The sequence below is a fragment of the Dermacentor andersoni genome, chromosome 7 (assembly GCF_023375885.2).
Source record: "Dermacentor andersoni chromosome 7, qqDerAnde1_hic_scaffold, whole genome shotgun sequence".
Lineage (NCBI taxonomy): Eukaryota > Metazoa > Arthropoda > Arachnida > Ixodida > Ixodidae > Dermacentor > Dermacentor andersoni.
In genome coordinates, this window is record NC_092820.1 from 56,819,687 (window position 1) to 56,826,146 (window position 6,460).

A 6,460-nucleotide genomic window follows, 5' to 3' on the forward strand; every position below is an offset into this window, starting at 1 on the left:
GACGAAACTGACGGCCGCAGGCATTTAGGGTACTGTAGCCCCCCATTTGAAAAACACAACAGGAAATTTCAGTCTGTCGTTTTTTGGGACGTTGTTTCTGTCGCCTTTCGTTCTGTTGTGTGACGTTCTGTTGTCTGTAGTGTGACGTCCTGAAGTCGAAAGTTCTGTAGGTCTTGATCAATATTTATATTAAAAATTGACAGACCTCTTTAAGGCTCCGTAAATTTGTTAGTAGAAAACAGAAAAAACAGAAGAAACAAACCCTCCCGCCGGGGATTCGAACTCGGGACCTCATGATCCCGAGCCCGGCATCTTGCCACTGCACTACGCCACAATTTCTATTTTTCTTTATTGCATGGAATTATGAGTAAAATCAAACCAATATTTTTACATTACATTTCAACATACATGAGGAAAAAATGCACACATGGTATGCAGTCTATTGCAAGTTCAAAATTCTGGCAAACAAACACAAGCGGCCAGACGCGAAATCCATTCAGGTACGGGGGACCAAAGGTAGCAACCAAACTACGCTCGTGAGCAGTCTTTCTATAAGTGCTACATTTATCGACGTGCGATTAACGGTAAACAAATATTCAAGGGTGAATCTGGCTTTTAAGAATGAAATAGTGTGGACAAGTTCCTTTAAGAAGCCCCATAACGGTCATTCTTGAGCAAAGTTTGTCGAGACAAAAAGAAAAAGGAGATGGGATGCAAGACGTGTTCGATTAATTGCGAGAAGGAATGGATGATGGACATTTTTAAGGTAAAATAAGTTCATGACCAATTGTCGCACAAACAAATACACAAGACCCAGGCCTCCGTTTTCAAGCGGAAGTAAAAGGTTGTCCCTTCTCATGGCTTCCCATGATGAATGCCAAATAAAACGTGTAAATATTCTATGAAATGCTTGGACATGGACATGTTAGCAGTGCAAGACCTGCAGAACATAAAGAAGCTTAGAAGCGAGAAATGTATTACATGCCTTAGCTCTCGCAAAAGTGGAGATATCATGTGCCTGCCAGGTTGTCACCTTTCGAAGGATAGTGCTTATCGTGGACATAAAATGAGGTCCGCTATTACCGAAGTTATCGAGAGGCACCCCAAGGTATCGCAACGGACGCTGATTCCAATGAATATTCGCAAATACAGAGGGAGTGAGTGCCCACATGCCTAGCCAAAAGCCACTACTCCTGCAGTCTCACAGAAACGCAGAGTAGTGTTTATTGCCTTGATAATGCTTGGTTTTTCGGCGCAAAAGAAGTCAATGTCATCTGCGTAACCTAGCACTTTAATTTCCTCATCTGCATACCTGTATCCTTTAATGATCGAGTCGCAAAGCACGCTTAAGCAAAGCAGTTCTAAATATATGGCGAAGAGTAAAGGCGAGAGCGGACAACCGTGACGAACGAATGACTGTACCTGTATTATTTCTGAGAGGGTACGGTTTACAGTTAACTTTGTAGTGCAGTCCTCATAACAAAATGTTATCGCATTGAATAATACATCCCTAACTGAAGCTGTCCCAGTAGTTGGAACGAAAAATTGGGCTGAACCTTGTCAAAAGCTTTGGCGAGGTCAATCTGTAGAAGAGCTACTTGATCCGTACTACCCTCTATGCACTTAAGGACTGAACGTGCGATATGAACATTTGTCTGTATAGAGCGATCTCGGATTCCGTATGGTTGATGCTCACCTACTAATTTAGTAATGACTGTCTGCAACCTATTTGTAGGTACTTTTACAAATATCTTATAATCGACGTTACATAACAATATCGACCATTTTGGCTATGTCAACAGTAAGAATCTGTCTGCCTTGATGTTTACATCTGCATTTTAAGAGCCAAGATGCAATTTCACTCCACCGCGTCAACTGCCGCATCTCTAGAGGAGTAAAGGTGTTGTTACCATCGACAGGTACATCGTAGAATTCTAGAACACCGATTTTTCTACACAATATCCATAATAAATAGGAAATTCAGAAATAGATACCGGGGACCGGGGACACTGTTAGGGTTGTTACTGCTAATTTCGACAGTTTTCTCTCGCTCTTTACACTTTTGAGCGCGCATATAAATTCGTGTGTTCAATGCAAAATAGCTACATAAACATTCGTGGATGATTCTGCATACTGACAGCATAGTGGTTTCTCACGGCAGCGCTGTACCAGAATAATGAGACACGACAGAGATTTTCACGCAACTTTGTGGAACAACCCAAAACCTATTTTTCGCTTCCCAAAAGCTTATGCAATATTTCTGGGAAGTTAACTAATGTGTCAATGTAACGGCACATCTAAGTTCACAGGCCTGCGTGCCACATCTTACCAAACAAAGCAAAACGGATACGCAGCCATTCCCGCAGATGGTATAATTTTGTTCAGCGGCCGATATTGAGGAGGCCGGTAGGGCATTGCTGGTGCCTCGTCGCCATGGCACAATTATAACAATTGGCCACGCCCACTTTAATACCAGCGTCGGTGCTATCAGCATTGTCAGTTTCAGAGAAGCACGGTTGAATACCGCGCAAGAGAAAAGTACAGTGTAGTACAGCACTAATGCGAAACTGACATACAATTTTAAAGCGTCGCGACGAAAAGCGCTTCTGTCACGGCGTCAGAATTTATGTCGCTGTGGCAGAAAGTGGCACATTTCTAATGCCACAACAGAAAATGTGTAGTCCCGAAAGACAGTTCCTGTTGCGACGTCAGAATCACTGTTGCGATAGAAAGTTGTTGTTGTGACTTCAGAACTCTTGGTCGTCGCGACCGAATGTTTCTGTTGCAACGCCAGAATTGCTCTCGTCACGTAAGAAATATTTGTCGCAACTACAGAAACATCAGGAACTTCTGTCGTACAAGAGAAATTTCTGTAGTTGCGACAGGAATTCATGTTGTCTTTTTCAACGGGGTAATCTATCAACTTACACTACTAATTGTATATTTCTTTTTGGCTCCAAAGGCAAAACGGAAGCTTCTTCAATTTTATCTTCGGCAATTTCTTAGTTCCCGGACGAGCTGCAATTTTTCGAAAATATATAATCTGTTAGTAAAGGTACACTCACCCACAAAAGTTTACGGACCACGGGATGTTGAAAAACGTTCAATTCTCGAGCAGCCTGTAGCAGTCGCCACTAATAATGTATACTAAAATGTTCCTAGCATATTCTAGTGGAGGCCCGAAATGCAAATACTAGGCTGCGTTGTGAGATTGCGGAGATATTCAGCTTTTTCTCAGATTTCGCGGTCCGTAATATTTTGTGGGCGGGTGTACATGTCCTTCTTCCCTCTCGAGGCTATGACGTCACTTTTCCACTTGAGCGTCCGAGACACCACCAGAGACAGTCTACGCTGGCGAGGAATAAATTGAGGGTTCTTATGTGGAAAAACCAAGATCTCATTAAGACGCATGCCGTAGTGCGGGACTGTATGAATTCGGACCACGTGGGGTTCTTGAACGCGCACCTAAATCTTAGGACACGAATGTTTTGGCATATCACCCCCATCGAAATGCGGCCGCCGTGGCGGGGATTTGACCACGCAACCTCGTGCTTAGCAGGCCGACACAATAGCTTCTAAGCAACAGCGGCGTTTTACACAAGTGAAGGGGGGCGCTACGAGCGCTCGGCGGCGTCGGACGTTCTTCGCGCTGGCTTCGCGGATGTTCCCGCATTTCTGCGCGCCATCAACACTATCCCCATCACGACCGGTTTTATCGTGATCGCCAAGTTCTGTTCTTTACCCGGATATCACTCTCGTCCCGGCATATTTTCTGCACTTCGAGTGACTCCTTTTACTCCCGGCTACCATGCCGCCTCGCTAGGCCTTGTCTCATTACGCCTAGCGCCCCTCGTTGCGGCTTTCAGCCCAACGATGGCGACAGCCACTGTGGTTACGGGCTACGACCCTGCCTCAATGCAAGTACTTAGGCTGGAGACTTCCTCTGCAGACCAATTTATGCCCTCGGAGAACGAATACCTCGACGATATGGTGGATATCTGGAAACGCAAGCAAGCGAAATCCAAGCCCGCGTCCCTGCATCGAGATGCCGCATCTGACAGCCGTTCAGCAGCTGCTCAAGGCACACATGCGCGGCGTCCCACAGACGCCGCGCGCACCTCTGCTTACTCGCCGTCGGCGAAGCAACGCAAGTGGCGTCCGCGTCAAACTCATCGCCTCTCCCGAGACGACTACATTGTGGTCCAAAACCCTCGCGTTCCTGGCGAGCTCTGAACCTTTTCCCCGGCTGATCATCTGGACGACGCAATCCGGGCTTACATGGGTGACCCGACCGTCACAGAAGTGCAAGTGTGGCCGATCTGGGACCACAACATCATGATCTGCAGCCCCACCGTGCTGCCCAAGGCTCAACAACTCCTCAGAGATTTCCAGCTGTCGGCGGGAGACCAGCTGCTACCCGTGCGAGGTCACGCAAAGCCTTCTGGGGATACTTGCAGGGGTATTATCAGCTTCAACCATACCGAGACCCCTCAAAAGATGAAGTTATAACATCAATAAAACTTGGTGCTGGGCTAGTTGGTGATGCATTCTTTAAAACTTAAGATAGCGCTAAAAAGGACGGACACACATGTCGTCTTTTCATCGTGTGTCCGTCCTCTTTAGCGCTACCTTCAGTTTTAAAGAAGTCATAACATCATAGGCCCCAAGGGAACATCCTTGTGGTTCGTAAACTCGGAGACTCCACCGTGGCGGTGGTTACCTACGAGGACCCGACACTCCCCGCTTCCTCTTTTACCGCTGCGTGGCGACGTACGTTCGACCCTATAAAAAGACAATCCCGGCCTGTCCTCAGTGCGGCACCGTAGGCCACCGGCTGCCTGTGTGCCCCCAACCCAACCCAGACCGCTGTACCCAGTGTGGGACCCTCGCTCCCGAAGGCCTCACCGACCACGATTGCCACCCCAAGTGCCTCCTCTGGCACGGTGATCCCGAGACGGGGGCCAGATGCTGCCCGGGCAAATACGGGAAGTCCACGTTGCCCTCGGCACATCCTGGAGGGCTCACGTCACCACCACTCCATGACAAGGGCGCCCACCCGAAACACCCTGGCTCCCAGCGCCCGGCCGAAACCCAAGAATTTCCGCCGCTTGATGTCTCGACAGAGCCACAACAGGTGAGTGGTTGAGCACGAACTGCTGCCCACAGGCCTCTTTCTTCCTCACCCACTGCCCCTTCCTCCCCTGAACTCACAGTCCACACCGAGTACTCACCCGACTACCGTAGTTAAGGCTCCTGTGCCCATTGATTCAACCTTTCCCCTCGAGGAGCGCCTTGACAATCTGCTCCTCCACCACATCTCCACTTTTCCGTCCACCGTATTGTACCTGATGTAGTGCAGGTCATTCGCGCCTGGGCTATTACTCAGTTTAAATCCAAGATATCATGATCCCGCTCTACCTCGCGAAGTAGTGTTGGTTCCGCTTCCCGGCGCCGCGATGTGGCCATCACCACCTCGACACAGGGCAATCCGACTTCCATCCCCCTTCCTGTCTCCCAAGGCTGCGACCAGGTCATGGATGATGACATCTAAAATCTAGGACATTCATGATGGCCACCAATCGTGCACTCCATTCAAATCTGCCGTCCCGCTTCACTATCATACAGTGGAACTCCAGAGGTTTCGGGAACAGGCGAAAGCGCTCACACCTTTCCTTATTTCTCCAATCACTTGATTTTCAACCGGCCGTCTTGGTACTCCAGGAATCTGGCTCAACCCCAACCCTTTCCGGCTACTGCCCCTACGTAGGCGGCACCACCACTTGCCTCCTCGTGCATAAGATGTCGACGGCGGTTCATATCGATCTCGATCTGGACCTCCCATGCGACTACTGCATGGTCTCAGCGCTGCCTCAGCGGAGGGCCCAACCCTCGATTCATGTTCTGAAGGATCATAGCCCCCCTCACATTTCGAGGTCTCCTTCACGCAGCTCTTCCATCAGGCCTCGCGTACGGCGGCCCGTCAACCCCTGGTGATAGTCGGCGAATTTAACGCGCCCAGCCCTCACTGGGCCTGCCACTGCGAAAAGACCCGAGGCCGACCGCTTAAGGAGATTATCTCCTCCCTTAGTCTCACGCTGCTCACCGATCCGGTACATCCCACACGTCACGGTAATTCGGTCTCACACGACACTTGCCCGGACGTCTCCCTCACCCGTAACATCCGCGATGCTACGTGGGAGAATTTCGATGAAACCCTCGGTAGCGATCATTTTCTGCTCGGCATTGCCTTCACACCATGACAGAAAATGGGCCAACACTGGGCCCAGACCCGTCTTACCGCCTGGACTGGACGCGTCTTACCGGCACAGGACATCTTGCTGCAGCTTCCCCACGATGTCACAGAGCCGACTACTATACGCCAAAATGACAAAGCCGTTCTCGCTCTCGATCTTGGGGGCGCGTTCGACAATGTCAAACAAAGTAGCATTCTCGCTAACGT